General features: G+C 41.5%; 1 non-coding gene across 1 annotated transcript; it reads left to right on the top strand.

Moving 5' to 3' along the window:
• Positions 1 to 5,448: 5,448 nt before the first annotated feature.
• On the top strand, positions 5,449 to 5,555 carry LOC118618066. The gene has a single exon (XR_004956987.1). It is a non-coding gene; the product is annotated as a U6 spliceosomal RNA (small nuclear RNA).
• Positions 5,556 to 22,014: the final 16,459 nt, after the last annotated feature.

Below are 22,014 nucleotides of genomic sequence, written 5' to 3'. Positions count from 1 at the left end.
AAAAAGCTCAATTAACACCAACTCCTAATAAGAGTGTCCATAGCATTACTTTTTATAGGATTCCATTATAGAGCATGTATTAATTTAACTCAAAAATAGAGAAATAATCTAACTTAAGGTCAAAGTTGCTACTCAAACAGCCACCAGCTTCTACTCGCATAGTGTAGCCAAGCACAGCAGGACCAAAAAAGAAGACACATCTAGGACTGAATTCTTACTCCATGAGTGTCTCGCTGTGTGATTTCTTGACATAGTTAACCACTCTTGACATAGTTAACCTCAGTCTCTTTATCTGTAAAATAAAGAAGCTAAGGTTTTCTTTACTATGGTAAGTATCTTACTGAAGGAGGACATTTAACAAATGTTAGAGATCTCTTTCCTCTTATTTCTTGGGGCATGAGGGAAGAGTGTGTAGGCATCATTGTGCTTACTTTTCCTTTTACAGGACCTGATTCCACACTCTTTTCCCTTCTTTGGGATGCAAGAAGAAAGAGGAGACATTAATTAACCTATGAAAGACTGCACTGTGAGTTTGCAGTCAATTCACGTTAGAGGGTTTGGAAAATCAGATCAACCCCATGGTTCTGCTCTTTCACTCTTGAGTCTGGACTTTGTTAAGTCATTGGAGAAGATTATTTTTCTAGGGGCATCATCGAATCAAAGGCTATCCAGGGCCAGCTGGATTGCCCTCTTGGGAAACGGTCTCTTAAGAGAGATTACATAGCCCTGACCGGTTTGGCTCAGCGGTTAGAGCGTCGGCCTGCGGTCCTGAGAGACCCGGGTTCGGTTCCCGCTAAGGGCGCGTACCTCGGTTGCAGTTTGTCCCCGGCCCTGGTTGGTCGTGCGGGTGGCAGCCACTTGATGTGTTCCTTTCACATCGATGTTTCTCTCTCTCTCTCTCTGTTCCTCTCTCCCCCTCCCACTCTATCTAAACAAAAAATGGAAAAATGTCCTCAAGTGAGGATAAAAAAAAAAAAAGAGAGATTACATAAAGATAGCCCACTGGTGTCCCTTTTCAGGAGTCAGAGGGAAAGGCAGTGAAGAAAAACCACAGAACACATAAGAGACATGGTGGGGATGGGGTGAGGGGGGGGGGCCAGTAAAAATGATTTCATAAATTAGCAGAAGATTATAATCAGAAATTCCTATCTTTTCTCTTTAGGTATCATCCATGATGTAGTCTTGCCCTTGAGTAGAATAGAATACACAAAAATCTTAGGACCTGGAAAATTTGTAGAGATTCTTAAAGACATAACTCCAATTTACAGACATAGAAATTGTTCACAGATATCAAGAGCCTTCTCCAACATAGTAGAGCTAATTAGTGGTGGGTCCCATTTCTACCCATACATATTCTACTTTCGTTTATGTATTCAAGGCTGTGTGAATAACTATATTTAGTTTATGTATTCACATGTACGTGAAAACTACATTTTTGTGTGCTTTATTGTTCTGCTATTTCGGAATTAGCTAATAGGCCTTCCATTTATTTCAAGGAACTCTCAACAACAACCATGCTTTCTACTTAGGTGAGACAGTTTCAGGAGTAAGCGGAAAAAGAGAGGCTGGATGCTATGAGAATTCAAGCACAAAATAAGAAAATAGTCTGACACCTTGTTGCTCACTCTGGAAATAAAAATGAGAGTCATTTCCCTCCTTTGTATTGTTCTCAGGTTTTTTCCTCTGAACGCAGAAATTTCAAAGATGCTTTGCTAAAACCCAGAAAGTTGCTATGCAACCTGCACATGAAATGATTTTCCCCGTCCTTTAATCCTGCAGACCTATCATTCTGCTATTGGGGAAACAAACATGCTGTGTCAGAAGCAAGGAGACTATAACAGTAGCCATCAGAATCAACTGTCAATCGAGTTTTCCAGCTTGTCATGGCTCCTTAGAAACTGTTTGAAGACATCTCACAAATGAAACAGATTTACCATAAAATGTGCCTATTTCCTATTAAATCTTGCCCATTGCTTCACAAGGACTGGAGCTACCAACGTTTCACTGGTTGACCCTGTGGGGCCACCTCTAGGTCCTGGGGGCCCAGAAACTGAACCGTGCATAAGAGAGGCCTTGGAGGAGGAGGATTTATTCTCATCAGTTGTTTGCACACTGGTTAAACTAGACATGTTAGCAGTTCCTTAACCCGCCACATGCTTGATAGAAATATGTCAGCTGAGACAGGCATAGGGAAGAACATGAGAAGTCTGTTTTCAGAGCACCAGGGGGACTGGTAAAGGCATTAGAGACCTTCATATCCCAATTAAAATTCCAGAGCTGCTGTGTACTTACTGTAGGACCTTGAAGCTTCCTCAGCTTGTGGAGATACGCACTTTTGGCAATTTGATCAAGGCAGAAAAAACAACCAGGATTAAAGCATTTAGGGAACATTTCATTCTCTTTGGCTTCAACTCTAGAGTGTCTTATTGTCGCATGGTGGCTTATCAGTCAAGGAAGAATGGGCTTTATTCATGGAGCATTCTGCAGGACCTGTTAGCAAGCCATCTGGTCTATACACCCTGGACACCAGAATCTTGATTCAATTATCAGTTGGATCCACGTGATTACAACACTTTTTTTTTTTTTTTTTTTTTTTTTTTTTTTGGTACGTGCCTCTAGCGGGAACCGAACCCAGGACTCTCTGGTCCGCAGGGCTACAACACATCTTTTAAACAATGCCAATTTTTTTTTCAGTTGAAAGAAAAGGAAGAGAGTTGAGAATACAAAGCTCAAAATATAGAAAAAGAACATGCAGTTTCTTTTCAAGTCCTCAGCTCTGTGTTTTTGGCCTGCAGTACCAGTCTACCTCCCCACCTCTCCTACCAATGCAACCCTCCTTGGCAACAGTGGCTGAAAGATTCCCACACCAAAATCCAAGTTTCCGAGATCCAAAAATCCCCACTGTTCATCGTGGCCAAATATACGTCAACCAGACATGTTTCTAAATAAGGTTTGCAAGTTATCTGATAAAGACGAACCTTCCCTTCAGGGAAGTTAGATCCCTGCACCAACTGTTCAATGATATATCACTTTAGATGTCTTTGCCTGGGTCCCCCCCTCCACAAAAGCAGGATGTGTGACAAGGCGGAAGTAATTTGGGGGTCGTTAGTCTTAAGGAACAAGAGTAAGGAGCTTTGGAGAGTGCAATTGGGACGAGAAAGATAAATCGAGGTTGTAGGGTAAGTAGTTCCCCCTTATCTGAGGGGCATATGTTCCAAGAACCACAGTGGATGCCTGAAACCATAGATAGTACCAAACTTTATATAGATTATGTTTTTTCCTACACATATACCTTTTCACTTGCTTCTCTTTGGTATATTCAAATTGCCGGCATCACTACCCTGGTGCTTTGAGGTAAGAACTACGTAGCACTGCAGTTCCACGACTAATTCAGCCTATACAGAGAAGACTCGCTGGACTAAGGGCTAATTCATGTCCTGGGTGAGACGAATCAAGATGGCGCAACATTTCATCACACCACTCAGAATAGTGCCCAATTAAAAACTTATGACTGTTTTTTTATAGAATTTTCTCTTTAATATTTCCAACAGCACTTGACTCAGGTCATTGAAACCATGGATAAAGGGAAACTACTATATTATCAAACTGGTCTTCTCTGTGGGCAACTGGGCCTTGATCCTACTAAAGACTGAGAAACTGTACAATGTGATTCAGAGTCATTCAACCCAGAGGTGAAAAAGTAGACGATTTGCCCAATCTCCCATCCTCCACTGGTCTAGGGTTGACCCATTGAAATATTAACAATTCTTCCTTGTGGGGTTGTCCATGCAGCAGAATGGCTGAAAAGGTTTTTACAGGCATCTCCCCAGGGCTATGACAGAGAAGTCAAGGCAGAAAGCAACAACTTCATGGTGCAGCTAAGACATGGTACAGTCTGGTCGTACCTGCCTCCACCAGTAGCCATACAATGACTGGATTAAAAGATTTACTCTAAGATAAAATGTAAAGCAGAGCATAGACATGACCTTGTTGCGCATGTGACCTAAATAGCATGATTCACATTAATGATACTCTGCAATATTTTATCAACCCTCACAAACTATGAACAAAACCTCATTACTTTCATTCCAAAGTCTGAGCCCTGTTCTGTTGAGAGACACTGTTCTTCAACAGTTAATGCACAGTTTTTTAAACTTCCCACAGAACCGCCTCACGAATTATTTTTGAATTCTACATTTTGAAAGTGAATTTAAAACATTAATTGAAGAGACAGAATACAAAAAGAACAAAACATGGTCCCTTCCTCTCAAGAAGTTTATAAACTACTCACGGGAGATAGAATAAGACAGATAATTTTATAACTTAAGTGAAGCTAATAGAGGGAGTAGGAGAAATGTTGCATGTACACTGAATGTGTCGCAATTGCTCAGCAGATAGCAATCAGTGCTACAGAATCCTACACAGATGTATAGAGACATGATAGACTGATCTGACATGGATGGAAACAAACACATAGAAATGATGGGCAAAATAAAATTAATTTGTCTTAATAGCTCTGCTCTAAAGAAGAAAAAGGATATGTCCAGAAACAAAAATAACGACTGTCCTTGGACTCTAGGGCTGAGGTTTTAACACCCATGAGAGAATACAGGGTGTGGCTTCAGGGGGCTAAGATAGAGCAGAGGAGCTAGAATTGAGCCCCCCAAATAACAGAAACAAAAAGAGCTTCCTAGTTTATGAAAAAAGTGAATCCAGAAAAATTATCCACCTAACCAAAGTAACAGGAAATATCTTGCCATCTAAGTACAAATTTAAACCATTTGTTTAATGCAAAATTCACAAGCCATAAAAGTAATATTGTAACTCATGCTGACCATTGAACTTGCTAGGGTTCATTCAAAAGAAAACTCAAAAGTGATATTTTACATTCATAGCCTAAGATTATCGAACCCCTCAATTAAAGTCTTTATTACAAATAGTTCTCCATGAAATATTACAATATGCAGGAAGAAATGAACCACCATGATGAGAACTAGCAGATGCAGCAAACAGAAAAAGTAGTCACTTTGATGTTGAATCCCTATGTCAAACACTTGAAACCAATATACTATTGCATGTCAAATATAAATAAATTTTAAAAAGATAATAAATTAATCAAAAATTATTTTAAAGATTACAATTTTGAAAACTATAAATGGTAAAACAATTTAAAAGACATTCTAAAATAAGTAGACGCCAAGATGAGATTAAACATGCAAGAACTGTATTTAAAATACCTACTAGAGCCTGACTCGTGTGGCTGTCGTTGGGTGTCGACCCATGCATCAGGAAGTCGCCAGCTTGATTCCCAGTCAGGGCACATGCCCAGGTTATGGGCCAGATCCCCAGTGGGGGGCATGCAGGAGGCAGCCAGTTGATATTTTCTCTCATTGATGTTTCTATCTCTCTCTCCCTCTTATTTCCTTTCTCTCTAAAATAAATAAAGGAGTGCTCGCTTTGGCAGCACATATACTAAAATTGGAATGATACAGAGAAGATTAGCATGGCCCCTGCACAAGGATGACACGCAAATTCGTGAAGCATTGCATATTTTTAGTGGAGTAAGGACAGCCTCTTTAATAAATGGTGCTGGGAAAATTGGACAGCTACTTGCAGAAAAATGAAACTAGACCATCAACTTACACCCTACACAAGAATAAACTCAAAATGGATAAAAGACTTAAATGTGACTCGTGAATCCATAAAAATCCTAGAAGAAACTGTAGGCAACAAAATTTCAGACATCATACACAGCAGAATTTTCACTGACACATCGTCTAAGGCAATAGAAACAAAGGAGAAAATGAACACATGAGACTACATCAAACTCAACTGGCCGTTTTGCTCAGTGGTTAATGTAAGCCTGTGGTCTGGAGAGACCCAGGTTTGGTTCCCGCTAAGGGCACGTACCTCAGTTGCAGTTTGTCCCTGGCCCTGGTTGGGTTGTGTGTGTGGCAGCCACTCAATGTGTCCCTTTCACGTTGATGTTTCTCTCTGCCTCTCTCCCTCCCACTCTATCTGAACAAAATGTCTATATATATATATATATATATATATATATATATATGTATATATATATATATATCTCCTTGGGTGAGGATTAAAAAAAAAAGCTTCTGCACAGCGAAAGATACAATCATCAAAACATAAAGGCTACCCACTGTATGGGAGAGCATAATAGCCAATGATATATCAGATAAGGGGTTAATTTCCAATACATGTAGAGTGCTCATACAACTCCACAAAAGGAAGACAAAGAACCCAATTAGAAAATGGGCAGAGGAACTAAATAGACACCTCTCCAAACAGGACATACAAATGGCTAAGAAACATATGAAGAAATGCTCAACATCACTAATCATCAGAGAGATGCAAATTAAAACAACAATGAGGTATCACCTCACACCTGTCAGAATGGCCACCATCAACAAATCATCAAACAACAAGTGTTGGTGAGGGTGTGGAGAAAAGGGGACTCTAGTCCACTGCTGGTGGGAATGCAGACTGGTGCAGCCACTATGGAAAACAATATGGTGTTACCTCAAAAAATCAGAAATTGAACTTCCATTTGACCCAGTGATCCCACTTTTAGGAATATACCCTAAGAAGCCTGAAACACCAATCAGAAAGAATATATGTACCCCATGTTTATAGCAGCACTATTTACAATATCTAAGATCTGGAAACAGCCCAAGTGACCATCAGTAGACGAATAGATAAAAAAGCAGTGGTACATATACACAATGGAGTACTACGCAGCTGTAAGAAAGAAAGATCTCTTGCCCTGGCCCGTTTGGCTCAGCGGTTAGAGCGTCGGCCTGCGGTCCGGAGAGACCCGGGTTCGGTTCCCGCTAAGGGCACGTACTTCGGTTGCAGTTTGTCCCCGGCCCTGGTTGGTCGTGCGGGTGGCAGCCACTCGATGTGTCCCTTCACGTCGATGTTTCTCTCTCTCTCTCCCTTCCTCTCTCTCTCTCCCACTCTATCTGTACAAAAAATGGAAAAATATCCTCGGGTGAGGATAAAAAAAAAAAAGAAAGAAAGATCTCTTATCCTTTAGACTACATGGAGGGACCTGGAAAGTATCATCCTAAGTGAAACAAGCCAAACAGAGAAAGACAAGTTTCATATGATCTCACTTATTTGTGGAATATAATGAACATAACAGTCTGAGGAATGGGGTAGTCCCAGAGACGTGGAAGTGGGGTACAGACTGACAATCCCCAGAAGAGGGGGTGTTGGGGGAGAGATAAACCACAGAACTTATATGCATGTGTGCATGAACAATGGACAGGGACAACAAAGCTGGGGATAGGATGGAAACGGAGGGGGAGGGGGGAATCAGTGGGGGGAAAAGGAGAAACATCTGTAACAAAAATAAATTAATAAAAAAAATGAAAATGCTAACAAAAAAAGAGAGAATCTTAAAAAATAAAATAAAATAAAGGAGGGGGAAAAAAGTATTTGGTTTTGTCTTTCAACACTGATAACCAAGATGACAGAGAAAATTCCAGCAAGTGGGTTGTGTAAACCTTTATTGATGTCCTGGCCTACAGTCTGAACAGCCTAGAGAAATGTGACTGTTAATTATAGACAATGAACTCGAGCCTGCCAGGCTATAACAGAAAGTAAACAAGCTACCGTCCCAGGCCCATGTGATTGAGCGGTGATGACAGAGGAAGAAAATAACTAGTTCTAGCAATGTTCCCAGCCCCTTTGCCAGGGTCAGAGGGGGTACGGCTGGCATCCATGTCACCATTTACAAGGTTTCTCTGAAATATTTTAGCCTGTCGTGTTTTTCATACATAATAGTACTATGTAGGAATCACACATAAGAGTAGATTAGAAAATGTCAACACATAAAGTGAATCCATAGAGGAGGAAACTGGGAGAACTGGTGTGATTGGGTGACTGGTACTTCCTATTTATAGTCCCAGAAACCTAGTAATCCTTGGGTCATACCATGATTTAATGGAAGAAATGTTCTTACCTCAACAGTGAATTTTCAACTTCGCCTCTTTTTCTGTTGGCAAAAAGCGGGGTGAAATAACAAGAGGGGAATTCCCTGGGAATTTGATCAGAGGTACGTTACAATATAACAAAATAAATATGCTGCTGTTTATTTACTGTAATGGTTCGAAGTCCCTGAAACTCGTTTCCAGAGACCATGCAGGTGCTATCTTTGAAAATGTTGTTGCCAGTGTTATAAATAAAATGGCAGCATTTCCCTTTCCAAGGGAATGAAGGGAAGCATCGATCCACTAAACATGAAACGGAGTAAAGCAAATTGGAATTCTTTTCCCATCAGGAAAGGATGAGTTCATTTCTCAGGCAGCACATTAAGCAGAACATTCTCAGGTCCGTACAGATGGTAAGGACGTGGACAGATGTTGGGAAGAAGCCAGAGGGGAGCTGTGGACAGTTAGATCCTGTCACAGCTGCAGCAGAGTGACCGAGTCTGCAGCAAAGCCACCGCCTCCCAGCCAGATGTCTGGCATGCCGCCTTCCTCCTGCTCGAGCTGCCCGGCTTCTCGTCCATCTGTAAACTTGTCCTGCGACTCCCACTGACACTTAGAGCCCTCCACTTCTTTCTAACAACATTGCTTTTTGCTTAAGATGACTACAAAAGCACTAAAAGGCAACCTAACTGATGACACCAGCGAAGCAGGCCAAGTTCTGCAGAAATTCTAATCCCAATGAGGATCAGAGAGACTGGCAGGAGGGAGAGATCAAAGTTTGGTCACAGCATGGAGAGACCTAGAGGGTATTATGATAAGTAAAATAAGCCAGTCAGAGAAACACAAATACCACGTGATTTCAGTGATAGGTGGAATCTAAGGAACAAAATAAACCGACAAGCAAAGTGGAGACAGACTCAGGGATACAGAGAACAGACCGACAGCTATGAGAGGGGAGGGGGGCTGGGTGGAAGAGGCGAAGGGATTAAGCAGCACAGATTGTCAACTGCAGACCCACCACAGAGATGCAGATTGCAGCATGGGGAACACCATCAGTAACGTCCAGATAACAGGGCGTGGGGCCAGGAGGGTGCTTGGGCCAGCGGGGGACCACTCTGCGGAGAGCATGCTTTTCTGGCCACTTTGCTCTACATCTGAAACTGGGGCAGAATGGTATTGAATGTAAACCGTGGTTGAAAATAAATTTTTTTTTAAAGTTTGGTTACAGAGAGTGAAAGGAAAATAAAAGTCAGTTGGGAGACAACTAGCTTGAGGCAACTCCCCAGGCATCTGACCACTAACCCTCAGCAGCTCAGCTAATTCGCTTGCCATCAGCTGGTGAGGACAAGTCCTCAAAGACCCCTGCTCTGGGTAAAGTGAATCTCAGGAAATGGCTGCAACTGAAAATCGTCCAGGACCAAACCAGCACGTGCCTATCTCCATGGGAACAGACCCAGGAAAAGCAGGAGCTAAGAGGTTGTCAACATAGGGAACCCACATGGACATGACTCATCATTGGTAAAAACTCTAGAAGTGGCCAAACACTAACCACGGAAAGATCTTTCTCCACCAAGTGATTCTTCTTTTGAGACAAAAGCAGAAATTGGAAAGAAGAGGCAACCGGGTTGAAAGCAAGCCTACGTGAGGTGTCACATTGGCGGCTCTGTTTTCTACATGAAGCGACAAGCCCGGACAGCTGCTAAGAATGAAGGAGGGAGAAAATGGGTACAGGTGTGGAGAGCAGGTAAGAGTTTTGAACGGTCAATAACACACAAATGTCTGAATAAAAAGAACTCTGACTGCTACTTACATCCAGATGAATTGAAAACAACAAACTTAAATGAATTCAGTCTAATTATGCACTTTAACTCCAGCAACACCTCACCCTGAAACACTAGCTGTAAACACAATGGTCAGATCACTCAAAAGCTAAGGACTACTGGAAACTAGTAGGTGGCCAAAAGGCAGAGAAGCAGGGTGCTGATAACAGGGTAGCGGGGATGTGGACAATGGGCTCTGGGACGGGGAGGGAAGTAAAACTAGTAAGAACTTAACAAGTGGGAAGCCGGGAACAGAGCCAGAGCTGGGAGGTGTGATACGGTAGAAAACCAGGTTCAGCTGGAAGGAAGGAATTGGGACTGGTAGGCGCAGTGACAGGATGGAGCTTTGTGGTTAGAAAATGGAAGAACAAATTTTAAGATGTGACTTTGGAAATGAGTGCTGGGGAGGCAGGGAGGTAAAGGTCAGCAGAGTGGGGGTTCAGTGTTCCTGATATAAGGATGCTAGACCCAACAGTCCGAAGATGTCAGAATAACCAAGGATGATGGCAGGATTTGAGGAGAAAAGACACATGTCACTCAGGTGTCAATTTCCTAAACGAGCATAGAACAGTGACCTATAAATCAAGGCAATGATTGTGGAGGAAAGCAACAGAGCCGGGGGCAGAACACAATGCAGTAGAAAAAGAGGGCCCAAAATGTTTAAACTGTTTTCGTTTGAATGAATATTCTAATTAGCATAACTGGGCAGCTAAAAGTGGAATGGGTTTAAGGAAAAGTTGATTCAGAGGCTCAACCATGACATCACGACCTTGGTTCCTTCTTTATTCTCAGTCCCGAGATTTAACCTAACTTAACCTTGAAGTTCTAAAGTGGCTTCCAGTACAATCCCAGCTATTGGCCCCGTGCCCACAGTTCAGCAAAAGATAGAAAGACTGATTTCTCATCCGACTTTCAAAAGGAGAGAACTTTGTGAAACACTCCCAGGGAACCTCTTCTTGCATCTCATAGAGTAGAATTGCGTCACATACCACTTCTAAATCAATCACCAGCAAGAATACAGCATTCCTTTAGACAAGACACGTCAACTGTTAGCTGAGGTCAACTAACATTGTTGCTTTTCAATAGACCCAAGCAGCTGCTGGGTCTCTACTATCGTTCACATGTACCTGTAACACTCCCTCAGCTTCTTCCTTTAATGTGAGTAGGTCTAGAATGGGTAACAAATAATGACTTTAATTATCTTAATAAACCAAGTTTGCCTTTTTATTAAAGAATCAAGTTTGCATTGGTGTCATTCACATACTATTCAATTTATATCATTTGCATGAGGACAGAATCTGCCCAATTGCAAATGCAGACAAGTGTTGCAAGCATATTTCATTCTGGCTGTACAACGGCAGCAACCCTGTGGTCCCTTGCTAAGGCTCTGGGATAGTCCTTATGCTTTTTCCACTGAGTCTACAAAGATTCTCTTCCAGCTACGCCTCCTAAATGCCCCATGGCTCCAGAGCTAGCCCTCTACATCCTATATGCCGAACCTGGAGACCATGAATGGCATCCGAACCTGGAAATCTGGAAGTCCTTACCAACTCCTGTAGCAGGCACAGAGGCAATGTAGGCATAGGGACAAGTGGGCAGACTGACCAAATGCCAACACAAAACAGGACTTTCACTGTCCTGTTAAACACACTCAGTGGCTCCCACTCACAGAACAGTGTCCCACCTCCTTGGAACCACATGAAGGACCATATTTGCATGCAGGCACAATTATACCAGCTCCATTGCCCACCCTGCAACTGACATACACTCTTGACATCCCTGAACACTCCTTTTTATCTCAGTGCTTCTGAAGATTCTTTTTCCTCTGCTGAGAATTCCTTCCCCTACTTTGATAGCTCATTGTCCACCATTGTTATTAATACAACTTGCTATGTTAACACACTCAGCCAAACTCAATGGCAACAGCCAAGTAGTTGGTGCCTATGAACGATCCAGTATATTCTGAGTTTCTCATCTTGATATTTTAAAAATTATAAGCAGTTAAGTACATTTTTGTGAAGAAATTGTTGGCTTGGTCATTTTCAGCAAGGAGTCCGGTGTTTGATCACAACTTTAGATGTATGTAAATGATTGACACACAGACATGGTGCTAAATGAGGTGAAGTGAAGAAGCAAGGCAGTAGGGCAGGAAGCAAATATCAAAACTGAATGGCCAGTGTGCATCTTAATATATGTAGGCAGTTTTCCTGGAGGCCAAACCCACTGGGTGGCTTCTTTTGAAAAAAAAAAAAAAAACAAAAACAGCATAACCTTCTTAAGCAATTCCTTTATTGCACGTAACACATATAAAATTACTGCATTAGGAAAATTAGTCACTGTGTTTACTTTGGTCCTCTGCTAACAGACCAGAAATGATTTTTTTCCCTTTATAAGATAAGGATATCTTAAATGCTGCTCTCGGGCTGAGAGAACGTTGGACAAGTGACTCCCACAACATTCTTCTTCTGAAACACACAACTCCCCTCTGATCTAGGGCTGTTCTCATCTGGCCTAGCTATTTCCAAACTGTGTCATCCCTTTCACTATTAAGTAATGACATGAACTTTACCTTCCTGAAGCCAGGTTCATCACTGCATTTTAATACCATGTGAAAAATAATGCAAAACTGTCTCCTCATTCTATTCTAAATTCCAGTGTTAAATAATGACTAGGCCAGGGAGGGAAAGGAGAACAATTACTGAGTCCATATTATGTCCCAGACAAGGCTTCTAGATCGTAATTTCCCCAGAGTAGTGATAGTGTCTGCGTCATCTCTATAGCCCCAATACCTAGCACAATTCCTGGCACCCAAGCAGATGATCAATAAACATCTATATGCCCAGCCAATGTGGCTCAGTGGTTGAGCACTGACCCATGCACCAAGAGGTCACCAGTTCGATTCCTAGTCAGGGCGCATGCCCAGGTTGTGGGCCAAATTCCCAGTATGGGGCATGCAGGAGGCAGCCAATCAATGTTCTCTCTCATTGATGGTTCTATCTCTCTCCCTCTCCCTTCTTCTCTCTCTCTAAAATCAATAAAGAAAAAGAAATGTTTTAATAAATAAACATCTATTTACTGAACCAATCTAAATTCATTCCAGATCTTATCTCATTTGATCCTCACAACCCCCCCGCCCCACCTTGGAATTTAGAAGTATTTTCTTCATTTATCAAAGAGATTACATAACTTGCCCAAGGTCACATTAAAAGACCTGAATTGCAGACTGAGGATATGAGACTGAAAGCCATCTTAGATGTCATATAGAAAAAAGCAACTTTGATAGAGGAAACAAAATGTCCAGTGGATTTAAGTGACTGTCTCACACAACACATCACTATAGAAGTGAAAAATCAAGACACACCTATGCAAGCAAGCTTAAAACGTTCTGGACAGGGAGTTTGACCATACATACACTGGTATATGGGAAGCCTTTGACCTTCGAAAGCATCTGGAGTATCCCTGTATGTGGCAGGAACAAAGATGGCCGAGCAATACCCTCTGCCCGTGTGGTGGAGGTAAAAGACAAAAACAGAGTAGTAACGATAAAGATTCCATGCTTTTACAGACCTATGAACCAAGCACTGTGCAGGGGCACAAAAGACAGGACAAATAACTCCATACTAAAGAGCAAGGGGACTGGGGATTTTGTTAAAGAAACAAGAGCAGAAACAAAGGACAGAGTCGTAACAGGGCCTGATGTGGAGAGACTCACAGGACCTCCGTAGACTGGTTGCTCAGCATGTGGGGAGGAGATCGTAGGGTGTAGTATCGAAAATGCAGGTTGTTGTGAAAGGGCTCTGCCCACGTCCTTTGCTAAAGGGATAAAGATGATTCTCTGAAACACTGTGTGCCAAGTGCCCAGAGGAAAACTCGTGTGCGTGGTGTGACCTGTGGCATCAGTATACATCTTCTATCAGACAACCTCCTTTAATGTCCAGGGTTCCTTCCCAACCTGCTGGTTTCTGTCTCTGTCGTTGACTATTCTGGAAGGAAAAATAAACCCCCAAATTGAATCTTGATCCAAACTCACAACCTATGGTCTCACATCTGGCTGTCTCAACAATATAGCAGCATTATATTGCCCTTGCCGGGTGGCTCAGTTGTTTGGAGCATGGTCTCCTACACCAAAAAAGGTTGTGGGTTCAATTCACAGTCAGAGTACATACCTAGGTTGTAGGTTCAGTTCCCAATCAGGGTGCATACAAGAGTCAACTGATCAATGTTTCTCTCTCACATCAATATTTCTCTCTCCGTTCCTCTCTCTCTAAAAAATCAATTAAAAAAAATATCATTAGGTGAGAATTTTTTTTTAAAGCACTATATTCCCCTAGTAGTGCAGTAAGGATGAAACCACCTTCGTCCCATGATAGAGTTTACACGGAGCATATAGGTCAACAAGATGGGTGGAGAGTTCGGAAACTAAAACATAATTAACACAACTTGGGCAATTGTTTCCAAACCGAGTTTTGAGAAGTGATTTCACAGTAAAGATATGTTTATGCTTTTAACAGCACTGCTCTGATCAGCAATTATTTTTGAATAAGCGATATAAATTATAACATCGCCTCATATTTGAGAGGCTCTTATCCCAAATACGCCCACCATACAGCTTTCCTAAGAGCATGCACGTCCCACGAGCCTGTGTGTACCTAACCAGGGCACGAGCCCATGACATCATGATTTCACTTATCAAGAGATAAAATGAGTCACGGCTGAAATTGCTTCACCTCCTAGAAGCCAAACAACCTGTGAATTTCAAAAAGATGGACTCGGTTTATTTCACAGAGTTCATAAAGGCATGTGCGCTGTTCTATTCTACCAAAGCGAGGAAGGGCTCGTGTCTTCTCGGGGTGTACCTCAAAACCCACCTCTTCATTGAGGAACTTGTGTTACCTCAAAGCAGCAGAACCATTCTTCCTGTCCCGGCTTTTTCTTCAGGCATGAACGTGCTTGTAGGATCCCATTTCCTGATACTGTTTCTTTCCTCTTTCACGCAGGCCCCCCTGAGTTTCAAACATTTCACCTGCTTCAGTTAACGCAGGTGGACTCTGCTTTCCTGTCCCTTTGCTTTCTGAGCCAGACAGTTCGTTTCCTAACATATTTCCCTAGATGGGGCCTTGTGGATTGTCAGCCGGTGATAAATACACAGGGTGGAGAAAAACAGGTGTACAGTTGTGAGTATGCAAAACGCAGAGTTTACTCCTGTATTATTTTTTAATTATTCTATTATTTTCCATATGAGGAAGTAGCAACCCACTTGTGTCCTGCCCTGCAAATGTAATGACCTCTGGATTGGCCAAAAGTAGCCATCGTCCAAATAATCTTGTCCATCCTTATTTCTCCTACTTGGGTAATTCTACCTAAAATTCATGCTCTCATCAACCTGACATATATCACAGGCCTGATTTCTGTCTCCTGTTGTCCTGGCCAGCTCCCCTGTAGTGTGTATCATCCTACCTTTCCTGGGGGTCTGCAGGTTTTCTGAGCACAATCTCTACTGACATGTACTTTACAAATTTACCAGTTTACTACAAATGCTAAATACCCAAGTCTTCCCCGCTCTCAAATCTGTCCACACTCTAAAGTTTCCTATTACAAAGCTTTTCCAGCCTTTGGGGACTGGTTCTGCGGTGGTTTGCACTATGCAAACCTTTCAGAAAGCACATCTCAGGAGTTCCTCAGACCCTCTCGATCTGGGGAAGTCAGTGCAATATACCCTCTGTGATCTTGCCTCTCTTCTGCTTTTGGAAATCTTTGGCCATATTCCTTTCTTTTTTGTTTGTTTGGTTTTTTTTCTTTATTGATTTTAGAGAGAGAGGATGGGAGAGGGAAAGAGAAATAGAAACATTGATGAGAGCGAACATTGACGGGCTGCCTCCTGCATGCCCCCACCCCCACCCCCGCACTGGGGATTTGGCTCACAACCTGGGCATGTGTCCTGACCGGAAATCAAACCAGCGACCTCTTGGTGCATGGGTTGATGCTCAATCACTGAGCCACACCAGCCAGGCTGGCCATATTTCTTTCTAATTGCCCTATCTTTCAGAGTAAGTTAGCTTGATTTAAACAAAGAAAGATATTTTTGGAAGGATATCTAGTTGACCACATCCTCAGGAAGACTACAGAACTGTGTTCAGAATGGGCAGATAAAAGGGAGGCTATACCACCCAAACCACAGCCAAACTCATGCCACAGAACCAGTCCTGTGAGGATACAAACACATATCAGGGTCACTGCCAAGCCCACCCATATCGCCAGCACTGACACTGGCCCAGCCACTGCCTTTGTGGCCAGTGTGCACACTGACGTCACACAGCCAGAAAGATGTCCCCAATCTTTCTGACTCATGCTAATCAACAGACTCAAAATCTGAAACATGCAGGTCCAATTGCTTACCCTAAGAACCAAGGTCTTCACTCAAGGATAATTAGGAACTAGGCTTCATGTCTATTCAATGCTACAATGGAAGATGAACTCCGGCACCCAAGACTATATACTACAGAACCAGCCTGTGCAGCTCAGTTAGTTGAGCATTGACCCATGCACCAGTAGATCACCAGTTTAATTCCCAGCCAGGGTACATGCCTGAGTTGCGAGCTCAATCCCCTGTAGGGGGTGTGCAGGAGGCAGCTGATCAATGTTTCTCTCTCTCCCCCTCTCCCTTCCTGTCTCATATATTTTATTTTTAATTTTAAAGAACTATATACTACAGATTTTCTAAATGTAGGAAGGGTGTTCAGATATTAGACAGACCAAAAAAAAAAACGTACACTGCGTCTTGATTGTGGTACCCTACCCTATGGAATACTTAACTGACCACATATCCATGTGCTGTATTATAGTTGGGCTCCAGATATGAAATATGTCTTTTGCATATTCCTTCACCTCTCACCACAGTTCCAAATTGTGGCCTGGGGCGCTCCAGGTGCCACAGAGAACTCAGGAGATCCAACAGGATATTAAAAATTTTCAAGGACAGCCCAGAAGCATCTGCCCAATCCCACTACTATCTCAAGATGATGTGCAGCTTCATTAGATCATGCTACATTCCTATCAATGACATTCATTCCTTTGCAAAACTGGGCTTTTGACAGTTGCTGCCATAAGAAGCAAGTACCTGGTGAAACAAAACAATGTGGAACAGGAAATGAGACCGGTAGTGCCCAGACATTCCAAGTTGGTGGAGGTGGACGGTCAGTGCCCGGGAGGCACATACATCCATTAGTAATTGTATTTACTCAAGAAAAAAACTAAATATTATTTTTGTGTGTGTGTGTTTACTTTTGCTTTCCAAATAGCTACTTGGTTGTGAAAACATAAATACTTATATTAGGGTGTTTGAATCTAATAATAAATGAAATTGTTAGTTATTTCTTTTGACCCAGAGGGTATTGTGAAAAAAAAAATTACTGAGACACTAATGTCTCTGTGAATGAAAAGAATTTAGGAAATTCTGAAGTAGCACAGTGTCTATTGATTAAAATAAATAAACCTTTCGTTCTTCCCAGTCCTACCTTGTTAATGAGAAACCAGCGTTGTCATCCGTCAAAGATGGAAAACTTATGAGTAAAGCTAAGGGTTAATAGAAGGCCACAGCCTCTCACTCATATGATAGGTGATGACTCCAGCAAATGCTGAGAGCCCCAAAGAAGAAGAACAGAGTCAGGGGGCCTCTCAATCTTCTAGAAAAAAGATCATGTACCCATTACCTAGCAGGACTGTACAGTATCGCCTCTGGCAAACACAAGGGATACTCATGTAGAAAGCTAGAGGCTGTATTTTGAGGATGGACTGAGCTTCCATCCTACCCTGTACTGCTTCACTGTGGGCTGTTGCAGGAGAAAAAAACAAATTTATCTCTTCTTAAACCATGGTAGCAGTGCAATCTCTGGTAAAGTCGCTTAGAAAGTATTCTCAGATGGGATAAGGCTTTAGATAACAGGCTTCGAAAAAGAGATTCCATAGCTCAAGCTCAGTAAAACATCCATTTGCTGTGGACATTTACCACACCTTCTGTGTGTTGGGACAGTCAAAAGGCTGAGAAACATTGCATTATCTGTAACACCTTCCAGAAGAAAAGATTTACCCCCTTTTCCCCATAATGGAACCAAAGATTGGTTCTGAGTCCCAACAAAATACAGTGAAAATGTAAGAAGTTGTGCTGCTATGGAGAAAACTTGAATCTATTGAGGTCAGTTTTGCCTTTTTTATAAACCCAAGGCAAAATATTTAATCATTGTTATGGATTGAACTGTATCCCCCAAAATTCATGTGTTGAGTCCCTAACCCCCTAGTGACTCAGAATGTGACTATATTTGGAAATAATGTCTTTAAAGAGGTGATTGACTTACAAGGCAGCATTAGGGAGGACCCTAATCCAATTGACTGGTGTCCTTCCAAGAAGAAGAAACCTGAACACATAATGAGACACCAGAGAGGGGCACTCACAGAGAAAAGACCGTATGAAGAGGCAGGAAAACACCACCTATCTGAGAGCCAAGAAGAAAGCCCTCGGAGCAAACCAAACCTTCACCTTGATCTTGGACTTCCGAAGTCCAGAACTGTGAGAAGTAATCCCTGCTGTTTATGGCCCCAGTCTGCGGCACTTGGCTATGGCAGCCTTAGCACTGTAATACAATCATCTGCTTTCAAACTGAAGGAAGAACCCAGCATCTATTTCCACTGGACGAAGAACTAAGTAAATGAATAAGTGGATGGTGACGGTGCCACAGTCCTGGGAAACATCAAGAACATTTTGCCCTATAACAAGTCATCCACTAAATAAGTACACTTTCATTCAGCTAGCCCGAGGGAGAGGGGGGGGTGTGACCGAGCCTAAATATGTGCAGCACTCAGAAAGGAAGAAAAGTTCCTGTGAACTATTCCAACTGTGCTAAATGCCCAATGACCTTTGTTGGAATGCATCTGTAGAGAAGTCAAGAAATCTGAAATGAGAAGCGGAATTCTGAACCACAGGCTGAGCAGCTGTGTGAACATCCAAAATGGAAGAGTTTCTTTTTTTCTTTATTGATTTGTAGAGAAAGAGAGAAATATTGATCGGCTGCCTCCTGCACAACGCCGATCCCGGGTCGAGCCCCCAACCCAGGCATGTGCCCTGACCTGAAATTGAACCAGCAACTTTTCAGTGCACGGGATGACGCTCAACCGACTGAGCCACTCCAGATGAGCTGAAGAGTTTCTTTTTTTTTGGCATATGCCCCTAGCGGGAACCGAACCCAGGACTCTCTGGTCCGCAGGCCGACACTTCAACCACTAATCCAAACCGGCCAGGGCCTGAAGAGTTTCTTAAATGAACCACTCAAATGTTATCAAAAGCAGGACATAGGGGGTCAGAAAAAATTAGGTTACACAACTCTAAATATATATTTATGTATATATACACACACATATATACACATATATATCATATTTGATTTTTAATAAACTTATTATTTCCATAATTATAAGAAGTTTCCTATATTCTGATACAAGATACCTTAAACACAAAATGTCAAAAGCAGAACTCATTTTTTTTTTTTCTGGAAATTACCCTGTGGCATATCTAGTTTTAGTTGGTGGTACCATCATTCTCCTAGTCACCCAACTAGAATTTCATTTTTTTGTATACCTAAGAACCAAACCTTCTCTGCTATCTCTTTTTATAGAGAATAAAATTCTGAGATTCCCAGGTAATATTTTAAAACTGTCACCATTGCCCTGGCCAGTGTGACTCAGTTGGTTGAGCATTGTCTGGACACTGAGAGGTCACAGGTTCCATTCCTGGTCAGGGCACATGCCCAGGTTGCAGGCTCCATCCCCAGTAAGGGGTGTGCAGGAGGCAGCCAACAGATGGTTCTCTCTGTCTCTCCTTCTCTCTTCCTCTTTCTCTAAAAATCAATAAAAACATATTTTTAAAAATAAGTAAACTAAAAGTCACCATTTGCAACTTCTTATCTCTGTGAATCAAAATTATCTTGCCACTGTACAATAAACAAAACTCAGACATAAAAAAAATTGTGAAGCTGGGGCTAATATAAGACATAACTGTCACTGATAATGCCTTTATCAATTTTGTATTCAAACAAATGGCAGTATATTCATTGTTTTAATTTATAAAATAAATGCATACAATTAAATGTCTTCTTAATCTAATTTTTACATCAGTGTACCATACAAAATTTAATTTGGAAAAAAAAGTCTGCTGCTATAATCACTTGAGGAAAAACTCATTGACCTATGGCATGAAAAGCAAGGTCCTTCACATGGGACACAATAGCATGACCCCACTTACCTCTTCAACCCCATCTCCTGCTACTCAGTCACACAGAGATTCCTGGAAAACCATCGTGTTTCTCCTTCTGTCAGCTTCTGTCCACGATGTCTTGCTCTCACTGCATGTGAGGCTCATCCCTAAGACTCACTTCGTACCTCTCCAAAAAGTCTTTCCTGGCCCACCAAAGCCTGGCAAGAAGAACCCCCTTCATATATCCCTTATAATAATAGTACACTTTCAATTTTATATTTATTTATCTACTTTGCTCACTAAACTCTGAGCTTCTGGAGCGGGGATTGTGCTAGACATTCAGAAATATTTGACAAAGACAGAAGGGAGAGTCAGGACACATGGCTAATACACAAAAGTCAATTTCCTTCCTATAAACAACAATAAACAAGTCTATATGACATTTAAAACAGCCTGGCAGGTGTGGCTTGGTGGATTGAGCAACGGCCCATGGACTAAGAAGTCCTGGTTCGATTCCTAATCGGGGCACATGCCCAAGTTGCGGGTTTGATCCCCAGTAGGGGGTGTGCAGGAAGCAGCTGATTGATGTTTCTCACACTGATGTTTCTCTCTCTCTCCCTTCCTCTTGCTCTAAAAAAAATCAACAAAAACATTTTTTAAAACAAATTAAATACATAATACCATTTACATTAGCAACCCCCCCAAAATGAAATGCTTAGGTATAAATCTAAAAAATATGTATAGATCTATATGAGGAAAACTACAAAACTGAAAAACAAAGTCAAAGAAGTAAACAGAGAGATAATCCATGTGCATAAAGATGAAGACTCAATATTGTCAAGATACTTGTTCTTCCAAACTTGATATATAGTAGATTCAATGCAATACCAATCAAAATCCCAGCAATTGTATGGGTATCAACGAACAAAAGTTTGTTGACTCTGAAGTTTACATAGAAAGGCAAAAGGCCCAGAACAGTCACCACAGTACTAAAGGAAAACAATGTTAGGGGATTGACACTACCCAACTTCAAGGTACACTATAAAGCCACAGTGGTCAGGGTAGTGTGGTATCAGTGACAGAGCACACAGATAGATCAGGGGAACAGAATAGAGCCCAAAAATCACACCCCATAAGTATAGTCAACTGATCTTTGACAAAGAAGCAAAGGAAATACAAGGGAATATACACAGTCTCTTCAACAAGTGGCCACAATAACTGGACATCCACATGCACAATAAGGAATCAAAACACAAACCTTAAACCCTTCACAAAAATTAACTCAAAATAGATTTAAATGTAAATGTAAAACACAAAACTTTATACTCCCAGAGTATGACATAACAGAGTATATTCCCAAAAGTTGTATACTTCCACAATATAATGTAGGAGCAAAGCTAAATGACCTTAGGTATGGGGATGACTTCTTAGACATAATACCAAAGACACGATCTATAAAAGAAATCACTGATTAACTGGACTTCATTAAAAGTAAAAACTTCTGCTGCTCTGAGAAAGACAATATCAAGATAATTAAAATGACAAGTTACAGACTGGGAGAAAATATTTGCAAAAGACATATCTGATAACAGACTGTTATTCAAAATATACAAAGAATTTTTAAAACTCAACCATTAGAAAACAAACAACCGGATTTTTAAAATGGGCCAAAGACCTTAACAAACACTTCACCAAAAAACATATATGAATGGCAAATAAGCATATGAAAAGATGCTCTACATCATATGTCAGGGAAATGAAAATTAAAACAAGGCTATCTCACCACACTCCCATTAAAATGACTCAAACCCAGAACACTGATAACACCAAATGCTGACGGGGTTGTGGAGCAACAGGAACTCTCATTCATTGCTGGTGGGAATGCAAATTATACAACCACTTTGGAAAAGAGTTAGGTAGTTTCTTACAAAAACTAAACATACTCTTCCCACATGACCTAGCAATCACCATGTTTGGTATTTATCCAAAGGATTTG

The sequence above is a fragment of the Molossus molossus genome, unplaced genomic scaffold (assembly GCF_014108415.1).
Source record: "Molossus molossus isolate mMolMol1 unplaced genomic scaffold, mMolMol1.p scaffold_m16_p_5, whole genome shotgun sequence".
Lineage (NCBI taxonomy): Eukaryota > Metazoa > Chordata > Mammalia > Chiroptera > Molossidae > Molossus > Molossus molossus.
Note: the sequence above shows the minus strand (reverse complement) of the source record. Positions and strands in the feature narration are given on the sequence as shown.